General features: G+C 34.0%; 1 long non-coding RNA gene across 1 annotated transcript in view; it reads right to left on the bottom strand.

The window, feature by feature from the left end:
* Positions 1-21,746, bottom strand: part of LOC140252048 (uncharacterized) — a 488,632-nt gene that overhangs the window by 423,304 nt on the left and 43,582 nt on the right. Inside the window, exon 2 of the long non-coding RNA XR_011903520.1 lies at positions 13,136-13,252. This is a non-coding gene — a long non-coding RNA (uncharacterized lncRNA). The remainder of the gene's footprint in view (positions 1-13,135; positions 13,253-21,746) is intronic.

Below are 21,746 nucleotides of genomic sequence, written 5' to 3'. Positions count from 1 at the left end.
TTTTATTTCTACTCATAAAATATTTACTTGCAAAATTTAAGGCAAGAAAGAGAGTTTAACTTTATTTAAACTCTCACTCATTTCCGAGAAAATATCACTTGAGGGAGAAAATAGAAAATAAATATTTGAAGAAATCAGAAATGAAAACTAAGTTGAACTTTCATGAATAGCTCATGAAAAAGTAAGAATGTTTATCTGGTCAACAAAATTAGGTTTTATTTCTATGAACAGCAAGTAAACAAAAAGTAATAAGTCCACAACTTTCATTATCATGCTTTTGGTTTTGCACAGTAAATTACTTCATCTGATGATTAATTTTTTAAATTTGACACCACACACTGTGGTGTCTGTCTGTTGGTTTTTTTGATTGATCTGAATCTTCAAGATACCATGAAAATGAATTATACACTCACTGCCTTATACAAACACATTTTGGAAGAGAGGTGATTTATAAATATGTCATAAGGGAATCAGTGTAAATGGCTGATAACCATCTTTTCCCCTCAAGTCTGTAAGAGTTACAGCCACAGAGAATGTGTATTTAAATTTGTACAGCTATACCCTGTATTTCTGTGTGTAGAGTAGTTCTGAATGTGGATGTGCTTGGCTTATTTTGGGGGGATAAAAAAGCAAATATCTCAACTATATTAAATGCATGTGAAAAGATCTTGTGTACATTAGAATTACACACAGCCTTCCTAACTTCCCAATTTCAAATCTTATACATACATGCTACTCGATTATTAATGACTTATGGCAAATGAATATATGATAATTGCTAATAAGAAACAATTTATCTTCGAATGGAAAGAAGTGTTTGAAATCTTCAGATTTCTAAGTGTTCCCAGAATCACAGAATAGCTTTGGCTGGAAGGGACCTCAAGGATCATCAAATTCCAACCTTCCTCCAACAGGCAGGGTTGCCAGCTGCTAGATCAAGTGCTAGATCAGATTGCCCAAGGCCCCACCGAACCTGGCTTTGAACACCTCCAGGTACTGAGTACAGACAACTTCTCTTGGCAACCTATTTCACCACCTCACCACTCACTCAATACAAAACTCCACCTGTCATCCAATCTAAATCTCTCTTCTTTTAATTTAAAACCATTCACCCTAGTCCTATCACTACATACCAATGTAAAAAGGTGATTTTCCTCATGTTTATAAACTCCCTTTAAATACTGGGAGGATACAATGTGGCATCTCCACAGCCTTTTCTTTTTCAGTCTGAACTAGCAGACTTCTTTCAGTCTTCACAGGAGAAGTGCTCTAGCCCTTCAGTCACCTTCATGGACCATCTCTGGACCCTCTTCTACAGCTCCATATCTTTCCTGTGTTGAAGATGCTAAACCTGGACGCAGTATTCCAGATGGAGCATCACAAGCCCTCTTCTGATAGACCCCAGGACACCACTGACCTTTTGGGCTGCAAGTACACACTGCTGGCTCATATTAAGTTTTTCATCAACCACAACTCCTGAGACCTTCTCAGCAGGGCTATTCTCAAGAGGTTCTTCTCCCAGTTTGTATATAGATCTGGGATTTCCTCGACCCAAGTGCGAAATCTTGCACTTTGCTTTGGTGAACGTCAATAGGTTCACATGGGCCTGCCTTTTCATTCTACCAAGGTTCCTCTGGATGGTATCCCTTCCTTCTGCTGTGTCAACTGCAACACTCAGCTTGGTGCCATCTGTATCACTGATAAAGATGCTACAGAGTAATGGACACAAGGCAGACCCCTGGGGACACCACTTATTACCAGTCTGCACCTGGACATAGAGGCATTTGTTGTTTGTGTATAACTGATAAACCATCAAATCAACTGCTGCCAATACCATCTTACCATCAGTCTGTCACTTACAAACTCTCTAATACTCTTTACTTCACTGACACTTCCAAACAACTTATTAGGAAAAAAAATAAATATTAACCTGTTCCCAATACTTGTTACTTTAAGTTCGTTAACATAGTATGTGTACCGTTATATACTGTACAAAACAAATTTAGCTACAGCAGTTCAAATCGCAAAGTATATATTCCTTAATGAAATGCAAATGCCTGATCTACTTATATTAAATTAATTCAATTTTATACTCAGAAAGTCCCACTTAGTTGCAGAAATCTAAAACATAATGTTATATTCTCCCTTGAAAAGAACACTAAAATGAACCACAGAAAATAGGCCTAGGGGAATCCGAGTAAATTAATTTGGTCCATTCTCCTGCCTTGACAATTGCCAGGCAGAAAAGTAAGTTATGTATTACATTCCTGTACGTCAGCATTGGTCCAAGAGTTTTACAGTGCCAATCACTTAGTCTGTTGTTTTATTTAAATAAATGTGATGCTTATTTCTATATTCTGTTTTCATTTAAAGTTTTCTTTTATTATTTGAAATGGGTGAAATTTAAAGACATTTTAATAATTTTAATATATAAGAAAAAAAAAGTCTTAAAAATAATTCTAAATACCATAAAATCAAGGAATAGGAGAATAGAGAAAAGGAGGAAGTTTGAAGAACTAAATTTTGAACTAAAGATACTCTAAATTTTAAACTAAAATCCACAGGCAATAAAACTGACCATATTATATACACTAACTATACAATTCCTTAATTGCAAATCAGAGAGAGAAGGAGAAGAAAGACAGAAAATTTCATTCTGAGTGCATTGGAGAAATATTCTGAAGAAATGAGAATCAAATTCACAAAATCTAATTAAAAAAATAAATAAATAAGAAATAGGAAAACTTTGTCTTGGTGGAGACTGCACCAAGAGCCATGCAGTTCCACTAAGTGGAACAATGAAGGGAAAGTATGAAGAGTTGCTGGTTAACACTGAGTTTGAACTTTTGTTCTTATTCAATCTCATTTGCTCACTATTTTCTCAGGACTATTGTAGGGAACTGAGATACTCCACTCCTGACATTAGATTAAAATGCCACTTCAATTTCTAGAATGTATTTAATCAGGTTTTGTGTGCATGTTCAAGAGTAGACTTAACCTCTGCTCATTCACTGAAAATAATTATAAACAATTTATTAATTTAAATATTGTTATTTGTTGTGAGTGGATGATGCATTTCTTGTTCAAGTTGCATACAGTATTCACAAATGGGAAATAAAATAATTTGGATAAAACTTTAATTTCTTCAGAATAGAATGGAAAGTATGTATCCAACTCAGGTAAAAAGTTAATTTGCTCTTAAAATGGGTCACAAAAATATGTTAGTCATATTAACTGCCTTTTCACTCCTCTTTTCCAGAATTTAATGGTATGAATTCTTTGCTGGAATCCAGGTGACAGACATCATCAGAGCTGTCATACACTACTTTTACACTGAAATCTTCATTAGAATCTTTATACAGGAGGCCGTTGAGTGTAGCAATTTTTGACAGATAGCTGTACAAGCCATTAAGTCCAGGATTTGACCATGAAGCAGGGATTAGGATTTCTTTTTTCTACTAGTTTTCCTATAAGCAAATATATTTAGGAGCTGGAAGAGAATTTTTAAGAAAGCAAGATCTACAAATGAACTTGAGAAATGGAGCAAGTACTAAAGGTTAAAATCTGTCTGTAAGGAAGGACTGATAAGCTTTTGTCATATCTAGAAATATTCATTTCTGTGTTTCTCATCAGCAGGTCTTACATATTATCAGTTCATCAATAAAAATACGACACAGTGACCTGACAGTGATAAAGAACTTCATGGAAAGAAATTTCATCTAAGATTATTGTCACCCCTGGAAAGCCATCAGTAAACAGGTGAGTCAATTTTCAAGAACTTGTAATGATGATGCAGAGTTCAGAAGACCGAAAGGAAATTACATTCTTTCAGTCTTTTCTTTCCCAGTTACTTATGATGCTGATTGGGTTCTTATTTTCTGTTTTGTTTTGCTCTTCTGAGCAGAGGGAGAACAATCCATAAATTCTTACATCCCCAGCAGGAGTCAATCCAGAGGGAGTCAGAAATGAGTCTTTCATTTAAGGCAGTCGTAATCCTAAGAAAGTTAAGTCAAAGCCTTTTCATTCCCAGGTCACTTTCAAAAATAGACAGATATTAAAGCTGGTGATATATATTACACAGACACTAATGTTGGTGTTAATACATAATTGTGGTTTCTAATCTGTCTCCCAAAACAGTAGGAAAATACAAGATTTAGGAAAACTATTACAACATTCATCTGCCCAGAAAAATGTGCAGCCTCATCATCACTCTTGAGGAAAATGCAGACTCAAATTTGCCCAGACAGAAAAGGAAAGCCTGCTCTCTTCAGCTACTTGCTATAGTAATAAAGCTACTAAAATAGAAACTGGCTATCAGGGATATCAGGTAAATCAACTACTCCAGAATCTTGTAAAGATAAAACTGCAATTCTTAAAAGAATTTGTGCAACCATATCAGTTGTAATGAGTAAAATATAACTTATTTGACTACAAAAGGGCTAATTTTATTCTTTTCAGAACTTAAATGATGTATTTTTCATTTTAATCTAAGCTATTTTTTCTTTTTCTTTCATACTTCCACCCTTCTCAGTCAATTTAAAATAATAATAATAATAATAATAATAAAAACCCTACATTTTTCTTCAACATAGCTATACCTTGTGCAGTAGATAAAAGGGGAAAAAGGGTGAGCTATTCTAGGCTACGCACTTATGCTGCAAAGGGACTATTACAGGTTTACTGCTTGAATGTAATGTCAAACTGCATTGTTATTGAGGAACACTTTATAAAACTTTTGGCAGAGAAATTTCAGGTAATGGAACTCAGTTTTCAGTGATGTGTACAATACCTGATATACCCATCTACAGAAATAAATTTATACAGAAATACATATAAATGGACACAAAAATACATACATCTATATGTTTGATTATGTTATTTGTGCAACTCTACAAAATGATGCATCATTTGGATATACTAGCCTGTAAACACATACCCTATAATGCAGTATTTCTAAGCCAGATTTTTCATCTTTCCATTTTCTAATTTCCATCTCCTTTAGGTGGAAATTGTTTCAGTAAAATAGATAATTGCTTCTGCTTTGCAGTGTCAAACAGTTTGCCTCAGGTTATGGCAGTCTCAAAAGTTAAGATGAAAAAAAAAATAAAAAATCCTCTAATTATCATTCTTTCTTTCAAGTATTCTTTTATACATCACCCTACTCAGTGGTGTCCATCATCATATTTTTCCATTGCTTTATTCTGCATTCCTGTATTTAGTACCAAATTTACTTCCCATCTTCTCTATAATCTAGCTTCCATTTTGAATGTAAAAATTTTTCTAAGGCAGAGGAGGAAACTTAGAATAGATGGCAGTCTTATTGCTCAGTTCACAACATTTTCAATGTCGGTCATAAATCTGCTTTTGTCTATCTTCACTTCCAGAATGACATTCTGGCAAAAATTCTGCCATATCTCAGAATGGAGAACAGAAGATGGTTTGAGACTACTAATTATATATAAATTTATATATCCTGACATCCCTAAAAGTCTTAAAATAATGTTATCACTTATTTCCATATCTATATTTTCCATAGTCTGGCCTTGACTTTCAATCCTTATTTGGCAATGAAATTCTAAAACTATAGCTTGCTTCTGAAAATGACGAACAGACTGATGAATGGTTGAGAATGAAAACCAATGGTAGCTCCTGCTGCTATCAAATTTTGAAAGCATCAGTGGAGTAACCATTCTTTATGAGTCTCCTTTCACTGTTATCATAAAATTATACTTGTGTATCAGAAGGACTGAAGAACAATTTACAGCCTTCTGTTCAAGCACAGCTCTATTCTACACCAATGTGTAAATTTTAGGACATCCTCGGCTGTGAAAGCAATGCATAGGTGGGATATTTTGCTGATTCCATATGTTTTTTTCTTCTTCAGTTTAATATAAAAACAAGACCATCTTTTTGTCCTTTTTTTGTCCATTTTTTTATTTTGACACCACATACAAAGACTGAGTCTTTGGCTCAGTCTGAATGCCTTGGTTGAAGTAAAATTCTATTATTTTATTTTATTTTATTTTATTTTATTTTATTTTATTTTATTTAATTTTATTTTATTTTATTTTATTTTATTTTATTTTATTTTATTTTATTTTTTGTAAAAGCCAGAGAGGCCCAATCTCCTGGAAATGGCTTGTAAAACTTCTGTAAATTTTTATACTTGAAAAAATCCATAAGCACTTTGGTCTTGTTTAACCGTTTTGTCAATGAAAGTTATTATTTGAGTAAAATTTTCTCACTGCAATAAACAGCAAATCACAGTTCTTTTCAATATTTGATTACTAGAAATATATATTCAAAAAAAAAATTATTATGTAGCGTAAAACAGTGCTATGTGATGTAAAATATTAACTTATTAATTATGTACTCTTCTGGAACATTCACACAGCAGAACTCAGCTCATACTACCATCATTGAAGACTGTTTAAACAAGGTATGCAGATCTTAAAAAAACAAATAAATAAAGCTGAAATAGTTAGATGAGTCCTACAGCACATCATTACTGCATTATGCAAAGGGATTTTTAAGTGAAAAATAAACAGCATTCAAGAGATTTCAACTTTTTTTTTTTTTTTTTTTTTTTACAATTGATGATGTCACAAGTTAGAGGCATAAAATCAGACTTCTATGTATATGCAGTCAGCTTTAAATCAAAAACAAATGAAAAAGAAGAAAGGCAATGATGGCTAATGTAAAGCTTTGAAAGAAATTACTTAGATATTCTAGTAAAACCAAGCAATGAGTTGATTTTAAAAGTAATGACAGCGCAATAAAACTCTCAACCTAGCATGTACAGGCATTGCCATTTTAATTTTCTTTAGTACAATATTTCTTTGATGATTTTACTTAAAAAATTTGAAAGAAATTATTTCTCAATTGTTTACATAGATGTTCTTGTACTTAATTTATTATTTACACTAAGTAGAGGTAATGAGGCAATGAAATATTTATATTTAAGTAGACTTTCTGATGAGACAAAGAAGTTCAGTAAATTATTTCAAAGGAATTTTTTCCAAGTACTAGAGGCAATTACATTACAATGTAAATTATTAACCTGTGGTTAATTGTTTTCATACAAATAAAAATTATTAAGTATTAATTTATATTGTGTATGTTTAGTCAGTATTTATAGACATGTATATAGAGTATGTGCTTACTGCCCTTTTAGGCAAAATATATAGTCTATAACATATATACATGAGTTTATAAAGTATATGCTTAGAATAAGAGGGTAACTTATAAGCATTAAAGCATCGTGTAAATTTAGTCATAAAATATAAATAAAATATATCGTATGTTCTTAGTTGTATTTAAATCTGAAATATGAACTGTATTGCTTATTTTCAAAAAAAACACCTTGTAATCTGACAATTTTGCTAAAGTTGTAATGAATTAAGCATAAAAAATATGAAATTTCTAACTTCCCCTTTTTTTCCCAGCAACTTGTAATGCTAGAGAAGACTTACACATCATTCTACCTCAGACTCTTATATTACCTATTGTCTGTTCAGACAATATCGTAGAATAATTATGCAATATAATTTTTATCTTTCTTCTGGGAGGTGTGGCTCAGTGCCTACTAACTACACAATTAAATGCACCACCTGAACACAGATTTATTCCACTTCAAAAATTTTTATATAGTTATCTTTTTTTTATAGTTAAATTTTTTTAGTTTTTTTAAAGATGGTCTTTGTGCTTTAAAAATGCACATTGAAAAAAAAAAATCTGAAATCAGACTGAAGCAAATTCTGATTTCTAAGTCTATTCTTTGTAAGGATCATGACTTATAATCATACAAATAAGGACACAAGTAGAAGTCTGGCTTTCGGTGATTTTTTTGGAGCATCGTATTGAAATATACAGGATCATGTTATAGAAATGACCTCCGAAGAACAGACTCAATTTAATTTCTGATGCAGTCATCTCAGTAACTATGCTTACATCTTGGAAGCTCTAAGTGGTTGAAGGGAAAAAGCTCGTCTGGTTCTCCCATTGTGCGGAATACAAATATCCAATAGAGATATATTTTTAGGAGTTTGTATAGAATACAAGGAAGATATTACTACTATTTTTTAACAAATAGCACAAACCCATTTTTTTTCCATCTGCCATGGAAACAGCAAATCAACTTCCTGAAATCATGGTAGGATTATGACAAATAGAATCTGGTGACAAAGCAGATCTTCCTTTTTTCCTTTTTTTTTTTTTTCTTTTCTTTTTTTTTTTCCCAATTGAATTCTGTGAAGAGGTAGAATTACTTCTTCATGAACTTCCTTAACTGCTCTAAAATCCAACTTTAAGCAGGTATTGTACTTTGCAAAATTGCAATGAGCTTAGAGGAAATTAAAATAAGTCTACTGTGTACTGGCTGTGCTGATAAAGCACCATAAGGCCTTCCCAGCAAAGGCACTCTGTTTTCTTATAAAATATAAAATAGAAAAGGAAAATGCTTTTCTAGTATCTGCTCTTCTAGGCCAAATAATTCATCTCCATCACACCTTTCTTCTTTGGGAAGTGCAACTCTTTGAAACTCTTCCCCATTCACAAATACTAGACTATTCATTAACCTTTGTGAACACCCTAATATCACCAAGGTAATTGTTTTCTATCTGCACATATAGTAAAGACAATGCTTTCTTCTTCCTTCTTTCCCTTTGTTTTTAGTGTCAACACAGCTTCAGGTGTTTTCACTTTCTTCAAAACATTTCAGGTCAACCAGATATGCAAGGCAGTTTTTAAAAAGCTTGTGGCATCTGGTGTAAGAGGGACTTCAGAACATCTGAGAACAGAAGATGAAGCAAAGAATCTGTTCATTCTTCTCTAACTAATTCCCTCTTGTTTGCAATTCTATTGTGCTGCAGAGAGAAGGAGATAAAATTGTGCAATAGTTTTAAGCCTTGTCTTTATCTAAGATGGCTTGATTAACAGAATACAAATACATTTCCTGGACTTATGAACCCGTTATTACATCCGATCTAAGATCAACTGTGTGAAAAGGGAGCTGCGATTGCGGAGTACTGCTTAAATACTGACCTAAATTTGTCTTTACTCTCCTTCCACCACTGAAGTTTTATTCACATTCTAGATTCTTGAACCTGCTGCTGTTCTATGTGAACATTAATCAGGAACTACGGAAGAGTAACCTCTTGATAAAATAGGTTGCTAAACTGGTAGTACATTTGAACTGGAATGGTGATAAGTTATGGCAGAATGTACAGAAGAGCAAACTTTAGCTATTCTTTTAAGAATTCAGAGAACTGGAGGTGAATATTCCCTAACTCTAGGCAATGCAATAAAGAAACAAATTAGTAAGCACAATAGGCAGGGGAACAATAAATATGTCCAGTAAGTCAGACACAGTGCATATGTGGCTGATAATTTAACATCATGAAAGGAGATTACAAACTGCAGTGGTGCAGTGAAATTCAAAGCTCCTAAGAGATTTAGTGCAAGCAACACAAGGTAGCCTTAACAGTTAACAGAGTATAACAAAGAGAAAGCACAAATAGTGTCAGAGATTTTAGATTACTAAAAGACATGAGGCAGTATGGAAATTAACCATGTAGATATAACATTGCTTTTAACTGTTCAGTCTCTGTTCTTTCCAGCAGTAGTTTGTCTGGCAGATGGGGGAAAAAAAATAAAAAAAAATAAATCATTATGGACAAGCTACTTAAAAATAAATAAATAAATAAATAAAATAAAATAATAATAATAATAATAAAGCTTTAAAGTAAGCTTTGACAATTTGAAAAAAAATCAATTCTTGTGTCTCAATTCATGATTTAAAGAATATAAATCCCAAACCAAATCTATTACAAAGTAAGATACGAGATAAATCAAGTGTTTTTGATAGCCTCCTGAACTACTCAATTCTCGTCTCTCAGGATTTTTATTATTATAACATGTGAATCTCACACATATTACTATTTTCTCTTTCTAGGAGCAGCATCTCAGGATAGGCCTGAGACAAACAGTCTAGTGATAAAAACATAAGATGGCCTAAAATTTATTTGCCATTCTGTACTTGGAATCATTAACTGCTTCTGCCCTTTTAGAACAAATATTATAGATCTGAAGGGCAACAGTCTTCTACAGTATCACAGGGAAGAAAGATTGAAACAAGAATTGAAATTAATTCTAATAAAATATGTACTGGCAGCAAATAAGCGCAATACTGATACAAAACATATATAATAATCATAATTTGATGATTTTTTTTTAATGTTTGTTCATGAGACATATGTGTACTTTCTATCAAGTATTGCCATCACAGAAACTGAATTTTCTTAAATGTTTCAAATGACAATTTCCAACATCCCAAAAGGCTCTCTTACATACCTAATCTTTGTCAATGAAAACAAACAAGAAAACCAACCTCACATTGACAATAAAGCTTTGCAAGAACAAAGTTATTTAAATGGCATTATCTGCTATTTGTCTTATTCTATATTGCCATTTTTTCCCTACTGAGTGCTAATAAGTGCTTGCTGCTGAAGAGGTTTACGTTTAACATCTGTCACTTGTATCCAGAAGTAGCACCTACAGGGAACTGTCAAATAGATTGTTATTCTCCTCTGTAGCACCAGCAAATCTGTCTCACATCATTTACATACAGATAGTTATAGGCATTCATCATTTCATTACGCTGACTTCCTCACTGTTCTAATGTATAATGTCTCTTTAATGAGCCTCAAAAAATACAATATTCCTTGATTTATGACTGCTTAACTGAAAAATTATACAGATTGACAAAACTCATCGTAAAGCGTTTTTTTTTGTTCCCACTACCTTGCACTTTAAGATTAACAATGACTATCATTTAACCTCACCAATTGTTTCTCTGACAAAAGATCAAATTTTAACACCAGACTTCACGGTCTGTTTTCATATGTATACTTTCAGTACAAAGAGAGAACAGCACAGAATTTGACAAATTAAAATTGATCACTTTTTGTCAAAGAAATAAATGTATTGGACAATTTGTTTCAATATTATTATGCATCTGTAATGTTACTGTAAGTTTCCTGTCATATGTGGAATACCACTGCACCAGTCATGCTCAAGTGACTCATAAATGAGCCAGTTTACACGTTCATGTAAATTGAACTATGCGTTATTGTGTGAACTTCAATTATTTCATATACACAAATGGACACTGCTAAAAATATCTTTGCCATTAGAAACTACTACATGCTAAAGTATTACAAACATATCTAGCACAATAAACAGAAAGTTGGGCATGAAATAGGTAAACACTTTGTTCACTTGACTGCACTCAGCTATTATATGAAGTTCAGTTCCTCCTTCTACATCTCCACATATTTATAAAAAATATCAGCATTCAGCCAGGTCATCAGTTTTTGACTAAGGAGAAAGAGTATGCAAACAGTGTTTATCCAGACACTCACGCGAGCCACTAGAAGCAGCAATTTATACGCGTGATGCTTTGAGTCCAATAAATACATAGCTGGTGTTTGAATGCTTTTAGTATGTAAGAAAGTGTTAAGATATCAAAAGCTTTTCCCGTAATAGTGGCAAGTGAAATGTTTTACTTCCCTGTGCATTCTCCACTGTCTAATATAGTTTGAACTTACACTGTAGATATTACATGTAGACCTTACAAGGTTGTCACTCTCCTTCATCCAACCATTCATTTTCATAAAAGCTGTCACACCATACTACAGAGAACTTGCTCTTTATTTCAAAATCTCCCTCCTTGCACAGAGTTCAAATAAACAAATGCAGATAAAAACAAATTAACGCTGATACATATCCTTGTACTGTCTGATTGCATATCTAAGCATTGCTTTCTAGTTTCAAATTGTGAAGCCAAGATGAAAAATCTATCCATTATATATGGTAAAAATGAATAGAGTGTTAAACAACAGATGGCAAACAGAAATCCTAGATTCCTCTGAAAAATCAACTTTAAGAGAAAAAAAAAAATAGAAAACGACTAAAGGCATTTTCAAAAGCTTTTTCAAGAGATGCAGACATACTATGTAGAAGAAAATAAAGAGCAAAAATAACATATCTATTTGACTCTAAGTTTCAAATGCTCAATACAATGAGAATTCTTTCTTTTTAACCCATATTTTACTTACTTTATAGTGAATGTTCCAGTTAACATCAGTGTCCACTTTTTAATGATTTCAAGAAGTCAAACTTCTAAAGAACATAGGTATATTGTCCTCTCATCAACTGTACCTCTACACATTTCAACCACACAAAAATGACGTTCTAACAAATAAACCAGTAAAAATGTTTTTTTTTAGTCAATAAATCATAAAACTGCCATGATGTTTTCTTATACATGAGATTTCTAACTCTGAAACCAGGAAACTAAGTACATCAACTCAAACACCTCTTGCAAATAACTGAAAGCTCAAATGCCTGGATGCTTTGTGAATTCAAAGTATTTAAAAATATCCATTTATTTCATAATAATAACGAAGTCTGTGTCTCAGCTTGTACTAGTGTGATGAATTTCAGTTTTAAAAATACTTAATAGTCACTTTACCAGTCACAACCAATTCTCCGACTGTCCTTCTGACCATCGCTGAATTACCTTTCTTTCTCTATCCCTTGATATAACTGTCATGAATATAACTAAGAGTAATGATTGATAATAAGAGGTTTCCTACATCTGTTAGTGTTGATGTTGTTAAGCTGTGCTATCTACTAGTACGAATGCAAAACATGGAAGAGATTATAACTGGTTGTTATTCTATTGCTGGCGAAATGGAGGGAGAGTATTATTAAGACAAAGTAAATATTGTTCTCTGTATAGCCCCTCAATTTCATAATTCTGCTTTTTCCTTTTGTTGCCTTGTGATTTCATTGATACAGCTCCTGCATATAGTGCAGTATTACCATTTGTGAAAACTGGCTAGTAGTATTTGACTCTCAATTTTCACTTCTCCATCTGAATTTAAGAAAAGGCAGCGGGGAGAGATCTGTCAGAAGATCTCTCTGCTTTTATCCTTCTATTTCTTCAATATTTTGTGCACACATAAATATATGGCAGTGTTTCTTAGGTCAACTACTGAATTAGCCATTTTCTTCATTGAATACTGAATAACACACTGATAGTCTACTAAACAAACTGACAGAATCTACTTACAAAAAGGTGTTGTTGTAAGTGGATTTAAAACTTCATTTCGTGTAGTCTGCACGTGGGAAGAAAATCCAGAGTGTATTCTGGTCCTATGATGAATGTTCTGCTTTTCTGGAGATAAACCTAGGGAATAACCAGTGCAGAGTAAGTACAATCATATGTGGAAAATACTATAATTCTAATCATTACATACAGTAAAATTAAAATAAATAAATAAATAAAAGACCAAACAAAAAAGTATGCATTGAGTAATAATGTATTACAAAGTTCACACCATTATTTATCCATATTCGATTATCATTACAGAAGACAAAAGCTTAAACTTTGTCCTCATATAGCACTCAAATGACCCCTGAGTCCTTCAGTCTTCCAGCTGGCAAGAAGAGCATTTTGGGTTTATCACATCTAAACAGCCATCTGGTGGCCTAAGAAGAGAAACGTAATGACCACGAAGTGAAATCACACAGCCTTCCAAAAAAGTGCAATCAGATTTTCATTCAACATGAAGAAAAACTGTAATATATGGAACATGTAAAATCAACAGTAGTCATGTTTATTTTAACAGTAGAGCTTATTCATGATTCCTACATGTTCTTTCAGTAGAAACAGAAGAAGCACTTTCTGTTTCTTCTTCTGATTACTATTCACATAGTTGGCAGAATTTTACAGAAAATGACTTAAGAAGTAACAGGAGTTAGGCATAAAGAGGCCATATTTACATCTCCTAGCATTTCTTACAGGAAGCAGGGTTGAGCAGGAACTTGCTTCAGTTCTAAACCAGTATGACAAATGCCAGTTCAACATCTCTTTCAAAGCATGTAGTCAAAGCTTGAGGTTTCAAAGCTGAAACAAACTTCAGATGAACAACTCAGTCCTGGAGTTAATCATTCTTACTTTTCTTTATCTCATCTCTTGCATTCAAGCTTTACTGCAAATTAAACCCACTACTTCTTGTCATATCTACATTAGAGGTAACCATTTAAGCTGATCTCCTTGGTAACAACATCATAATTCTGATTTTACAGGCTAAACAAACCTGGTTACATCTTCTATCTATGCCTTTAAGAATTTTATGAACTATCAAAAGTATGTATATTCTGTTTTTTTCTTTTTTGCTGTTTTGTTTAAAAAATAAAATAAAATAAAATAAAATAAAATAAAATAAAATAAAATAAAATAAAATAAAATAAAATAAAATAAAATAAAATAAAATAAAATAAAGGACAGATCTATAAGATGGGCAACTGGGTGCTTATATCAGGTTCCTAAAGATTTGTGGATATAGGCTCAGCAGTTTCAGACAGTACCCTTTGTGCATCTGCTACAGATTATCAACGCTGTAAGTGGTTTGGTAGAAATTAATATGCTATGCCTCAATTCATGAAGGGTGATAGCTGCATGAAATGTTTTCAGATTTGCCAAAGGATGTCTGCCAGGCATTTTAACACCTCTTGAGCAGTACTGTAGCTGATATGAAAGAAGGGCAAACATTTATGTAAGACAGCAAAAAGTCTGGAACTGGCTACACATGTAACAGCATGTCATGGCAAATATACAGTCCCCATATTCCTTCATGTAGTGTTAAAGGTGATTCCCCATCTAATATTTTTGCAGCTGAGAACTCCTACTTAGTGCTTTTGCTCATTCACAACTCTATTATATGTCTAATATTTTTCACTGTATCTAGAATTTACTATAATCATTTTCAACTTGAACAATGTCTTCTGATTGCACCAAGAGTACTGTCTATTCTGTCGTATAAACTATTGATGAAATTGTTGTATGGGCCTAAACCTAGTATAGATTCTTATGAAAATTTAACTTTATTTATTTGCCCAGTATCACTTTTTGGCCTGTTGTCATGAAAAGAAATGGAAACAAAGTCTTCTGGGAATTGTAATTCAGTCTTCTCTTTTGAGACCAGGAAATATTGACAGTCCATGGAACTACAGTATTGACTCCCAATAAGCTGCGTTATGTAATGATGTGGAATATCAATGAAAAACCATCCAACCCTGACACGGAGCTACTGGAAAAAGAAGGAAAATAGTGACCATGCCAGGTGCAAACTGGAACATGGAACATTCCATTAGAACAGGAAAAAAATACCTTTTTACTGTGAGGGTGACAGAGCACTGGAACAAGCTGTCCAGAGAGACTATGGAGTCTCCTCTGAAGATATGCAAAACCCACCTGGACACTTTCCTGTGTAACCTACTCTAGAGAACCTATTTGCCAGGAGTTGGACTTGACAGCTACCAGGGGTCTCCTCCAACCACTATGATTCTGTGGTTCTGTGATTCTACGAGTAAATATGAAAATGCTTTTTTTTTTCTCAGAACTTGCATGCTGAATTTAAACCAGTCTTATTTAGACCCCAGTTTCCTAACCTGCGTAAAATAAATTCTCTGAGATCATAAAAATTGAAGTTTACTAAATTCAAGTTATATTATCTCTTTTCTATACCTTCAGGCTTGCTGCAGTATTTCTGAGAAAGATAGAGTGAATTTTATTTGTTCCTTTAAAATCTATGTTTGTTGTGCATTCTCATCATCTCTTATAGGGACTTAGAAAGAACAGCCTGATAGTTTAAGGTCCCTCATGGAAATTATGTAAAGAGAAATATATACAGTTCTTTGAACATTTTTCCACATCATGCTGTCAATCCCTTTCTAAGCTTTTGAAATTTCACCATCCTTAAGCTATCATAGTTGTTACTATACATCTTGTAAAGATTTATGTTGTTGTTTTTTTTCAACGCATGCATATCTGCTGGCTTCATAATTCATAGAGACAGTTGTCTCTGCACAAAATCAAAGACTGAACAATGACTATTCTTTGTTTCTGGATGATGTTTCCATGCAGTTAGAGGATTGCACTGATTTTTCTAAAAAAAAATACATATGTATACAGATATATGTAATTTTCTGAATAATTAGTTTTGATAGCTAAATTTACTGAATAAATTTCCTATGTATTGATCACCCTAGATTCAGGGTTTCTAGATTTAGAATAAGGATCTAAATTTTCTACTGCTTTCTATAAAGTATTTTTATAAGACAGACTAACGGAATGTGGAATAGGATTTACTAAATATGGTATCGGAATGCAAGATAGCACACTATACTGCAATATAATCAGAACTGAAGCTAATAAATCAAATACAATGAGAGAGTATCTGAAAGCTGTAGGCCTTACAGTAATACTGAAGTGATGTGCATAGTCGGGACAGGCAGCAGACAGAAGAGGCAAAAGAGAAGAGCAACAAAGAGAAGGGCCCAACCAGGTGACCTTGCCAGGAGTTCTATCTCCCCTCTGACCACAGAGCCCCCCTGGGGAATGTAGTTCTTCTTCTCTTCTGGACAGGTAGCTGGAACTGGAGGATTGACACTTTAACTCCCAGTGCACTACATGATGTTATGATGTGGAATACTGGTAACCAAAAATCATAGAACCATAACATAAAGCTTAAAACAAATGCAAAGAAGTCCATTTGTCCCCCACAAATTCTTCTGCTTAAAAGAAGTGCTGGTGTAGTACTTCCTTTGGCAAATAAAAACAATGAGAAAAACCCTGACAAGAAGACTGTGTTAATGTGTAGATTTTTTTTCTAATAAATTTGTTGCCATCTCTACTTTGTTATACCCCATCCATAGCATATAATATGAATGATCCTAAGAAAAGTAGTTCAGCCCTCTAATTCTACTACTTCCATAATAATAGCATACTAGATAAGGTATATCTATCAAAATTCTGTCAGAAAATAATCTATTCATTCTGGTCTCCCTTTTTTCCTATTTTTTTCTATCTATCTTCCAGCAGCACACACTCGAGTTTCTACTAAGTATTTCTCTAAGCTCACAAATAAACAAGTAATGAAGAACTTGAGGCGAAAAAAAATTCTTCTCTTCCTAAACTCAAGTTTTTTTTTTAAAACTCCCTTTTTTACCTCCCTTTCCACATGAAAATGTTAAGCTGCTTTTTTACCTGCCTATCCTTTACTATTCCCCAAATTATCTCAGTGAGACTGAAGACTCACTTCACACTTCTCCCATGTCTGCAGGATATTCTTTTCCTCAGCTCCTCTTCCCATAGGCCCCACATGTGCTCTTACAAACCTCTCCTACCAATGCCCCTGGTCTTCCTGCCTGCCCCTTGGGACTAAGCCACATTGCACAGCCACAGAGAGGATGGGGATACTGTTGTTATGGATCCCAGCAATAAGAGATAGGCAAAAAAGCTGAAATTCTCCATGCATATTTTCCCCATCTATTTTCACTGACAGAGCCTGACAAACTGCCATGACCTCTGTGATGAGGTGACAGGAATAGCTGAGATGGGGAAGGCAGCATATGTGGTGTATCTGCATTTAAATGCATCCTTTGGCACACCCTCCCATAGTCTTATCAGCTAACTAGCAAGAAATAAGCTGGACAAGTAGATGAAGAGATGGACAGAAAACTAGCCAAACTGTCAGATTCAAAATCTAGTGATCAGTGGTGCAAATTCTGTCTGGAAGCCAGTACTTCAAGGTCTTCATTAACAATCTGGATGACAGAGAGCACTCAGCAAGTTTGCAGGTGGCACCAAACTGGAGGAGTGGTCAGCACACTGGATGGCAGGACTATTATTCAGAGGAACCTGAACAGACCAGAGAAATGCAATGACTTCTTGGAGTAGAACAAAAACAACCACAAGATGTGCATCTGGGATGGAATCACACCACGCAATGAGGCAAGAAGCTGGGAGCCAAGTGTCAGGAAAGCAGCTCTGCAGAAAAGGCCCCAGGGCTCCCAGTGAAGAAGTTGAACACACGCCAGTAGCCGTAGCAGTGTAGCATAGGCCAACTGCATTCTTGTCGTCTGCATTACTAAGATCAAAATTATCCTACACTGCCTGTGGAAACCCACGTATATCATACTTAGATATTAAGAAAATATCAAGTTCATAATACAATTCATACTGCCTAAGAAGAGAGTTAGATCAACTGCAACTTAATCAGTATCTTATTTTGAGGCCTGCTCTGAAAGTAATGCCTCCTGTTTTATGATGTTAGCCCATGACATCAGAGGCAGATATTGGTGGGATAGCAGACAAGGCAGAACCTTCCCATCAGTGTTCCATTACATTTTGTTACAGTGTGACAGTTAGAAGCAGGTGGGCAGATTAAGAAAACGGCATCTGACATGGAAGTGCAAAAGAAACAAAGCTGTGGAATTGAATTCCTTCATGCCGAAAAAATAGCACCCACCGACATTCACTGTCTCCTGCTGAATGTTTATGGAGACCAAACAGTGGATTGTTAGAAGAGTGAGATGGTGGGTGGTGTGCTTCAGCAGAGTGACAGCAACATGAAAGACAAGCCATGTTCCAGAAGGCCATGCACAGCTACCATGCTACAAAATGAAGAATGTCTTGATCAGCTCATCAAAACAAATTGGCTAATGGTGGTGACTAAGTTGAAAAATAGTATTTTGTACCTGAGAATCTCCTCTAAACATGTTTTCATTGTGTCTTCTTTCCTTTGTGGACTGTAGCTTTCTTAGTTGTTACTACCTGAACCCAAAGTACAGTAGAGTACTACACATATGGCATTTTGTCTTTTAGCTATTGAATTTGTAAGAGTTATTTGAACAAAACTCATTATTTTTATTTTTTTTTTTCTGAAAGGGAAATCTTAGTTACTGATAGTTGCAAAGAACAATAAAATCAGAAAACAACAACTTAAAACATCTCTGAATCTTGTTATCACCTTTAAACTATGAAATAAGGCTTTGTTCTGATCTTTTCCTAAAATTTGGTCTGATTTTTGCCATGGCCAGTCTTTAGAGTTCAAGGAACTTCAATAATAGCTTAGGTTCCAATGTGTACACAAACTAGTTAAATGATTAACTTTTATGTTTTAATATTCATTTATATCTTCAATGTATTTTTTATAACGTAACTGAACTATGCACCTACTTCAACGCAGTAATACTGTGTTTTACTAACACTTCATTTCCTCTAAAGATTTTTGGATGAATTAATAATATCCAAGATACTAAAGGTAAACATTCTGGTATCTCTAGAGGTACAATAATTCTACCTTTATTACTCAAAACCTTTATGTATGGGGAACAGCAGTACATTATGATTTAGTCCACTTGGACTGACAGGTCAGTATTTGTACCTTGACAGGATGTCACTGCAGCAGGTATGCTGACTATTTAATGTCTCTAGACAGTCTCTTATGGCCTTCACTAACTCATAAAATTAAATTTCATTGTCCTCTTGCAAGAATACTGAAGACAAAATTGAATCTTATTACTACAAGAGAGAAAATGCCTAATGGTAGCTTCTTTAGTAAAACATTTTTCTTCAGAGATGTAATTTGTAAAGTTTCATCTTGCATGAACTATATTCAGTGCTTCAAAGCACACAAATCTTTCACTATTTCAGCAGTCCTCTTTTCATGTACTGTATAAGCCTTCAAAAGTGGCATATCATCAAACCATCAAGAATCTACCTGATGCATGTCAAAGCCTTGCTATTCATAAGTAGTGAACCTAGACACCTGAGCAGTAAAAAACATAGCAAAATTTTGCATTACTATAATGTATCCATGTACGACTATCTCAGCAAAGTAGTAATAGCTCTTGGCAAACAGCATTCATCTGGGCTGAAAAGCTGTCACTGGCAATATGGTGGATGTCAATTAGAATAAAGTATGAGATGCAAACACATTTGCCAATTACATGCATTAGACCTCATAATGACTGATGTCACAAATGTAGTTTGGTGATAAATTATCTTAAGGACAGTAATTACATTTTTCTATCTGTTGAATATACCCATTTTGAAGTTACAAATTGAGACAAAAATCTCCCTTTAGACAATTGAAACACTGAAACAAGAGGAATGTCAGGAGGTAGGTTTACTTTGTTAGTGGTGTTTTGTTTGTTTGTTTGTTTTCCCAGCTTGGACTTCTAAGAAATGTAAAAAAAATATATTCAATATATTATACTATTTCAGGTGCTGGACCACATCCAAAGAAGGTCAGTGAAGCTGTGAAGGGTTTGAAGCACAAATCTTATGAAGAGCAGATGAGGGAACAGGAACTGTTCAGCCTGGAGGAGGCTCAGGGGAGACGTTATTGCTCTTTACAACTATCTGAATGGAGTTTACAGCTAGGAGGGTATCGGTCTTCGGTCTTTGTGTTTGCTTTATCAAGTTGCCATGTGCACTTGGATTCCTTACAAATATAATCATTAAGGTATGAAAAGACCTCTAAGATTATCTAGTCCAATGGTCAACTTATCACCACTATGCCCATCAACGCTGCATCTCCACACTGCTTTAACATCTCCAAGAATGTTGACTCCACCACCTCCCTTCCCTGAGCAGCACGTTCCAATGTTTTACTACTCTTTCAAAGAAGAAATTTTTCCAGATATCCAATCTAAACTATGCCTGGTGAAACTTGAGGCCATTGCCTCTCATTCTATTGCTATTTTTAGATCAAGATTTAATATATTTTCCTTAATGTTCAAGATCATTGTCAATGCTAGCTGAAACTTCACTAAGCTTTATTAAAACAACATGAGACTTTATGGACCAGTACACTGAAACAAAGTACTGTGCTTCAATACTCCTCCAAATGCTGGAAGGTGAAATCTAGGTACCTTTTGTACAAACTTGAAACAGTATGTAAGTTTCTGGAGGGAAAGACAGAAGTATCCGAGTTAGCAGCCTAACGCTACTTGAATAATACAGAAATTGATGAGACATATAGCAATCTAAATATAAAATACTATGTCACAAATCTTTTTAAAATGCAGCATTGATTCACGCAATCACAGTTTGTCATTCACAGCATGAACTTCACATGAAATTTTTCCACAGACGTGTTTACGCTGTTTAGAGTATCAGTCAATAATATCTAACAGATTTTCTTCTAATTGCTGGTACATTTCTCCACTAGTAACTTTTTTTTTCCTAATTTATTTATATTTTTAAAAATATTAAATTACAAAAGACAGTGTTTTGGTGAAGTGACTAACAGATACACAGCTTTTAGTTGCCTCAAACTCCCCTGCTTAAACAGAATCTAGAAAATAAAACAACGATAACGTATCTTACGTTCTGTTCCCCAGCAATAAAAAACATTACTCCATATGGACATAACAGTTTAAACTATCTAAAAAATTATCAACATAGATAATTTTGGGTAACTAGATCAGTGTTTCGGTGGTTTTCAGTGTCTGTTCACACTAGATATCTGTCTTAATGTTCAGTGTACACATGAAAGGCTTTGGTCTATTTCAATTCCATTTTGCTAAACTAAAATTTGTCACTGGAACAGGTAAGAAGGATAATACTTATCAATACGTATCAATGAGAATGGGAAGAAAACAATTATTATTTTTCTCCCAAATCTAGAATTCACTTGCTGAAAAGAATAGATTATTTGTACTCAGAGCCATGCTGAGAGGAGATCATAAAATGAAAATCTAAACAAACTTGATTAGTAAATATTATGGTGAGAAAAGCAAAAGGTAAGTCAAGTTGATTAATCTGAATGGATCTGCATATGCATTGAAGCTGTTGCTTGGAAGATCCGTATTATCTCCAGAAATGT

The sequence above is a fragment of the Excalfactoria chinensis genome, chromosome 4, assembly GCF_039878825.1.
Source record: "Excalfactoria chinensis isolate bCotChi1 chromosome 4, bCotChi1.hap2, whole genome shotgun sequence".
Classification (NCBI taxonomy): domain Eukaryota; kingdom Metazoa; phylum Chordata; class Aves; order Galliformes; family Phasianidae; genus Excalfactoria; species Excalfactoria chinensis.
The sequence above is the reverse complement of the archived record's forward strand: the minus strand, read 5'-3'. Positions and strand labels throughout refer to the sequence as shown.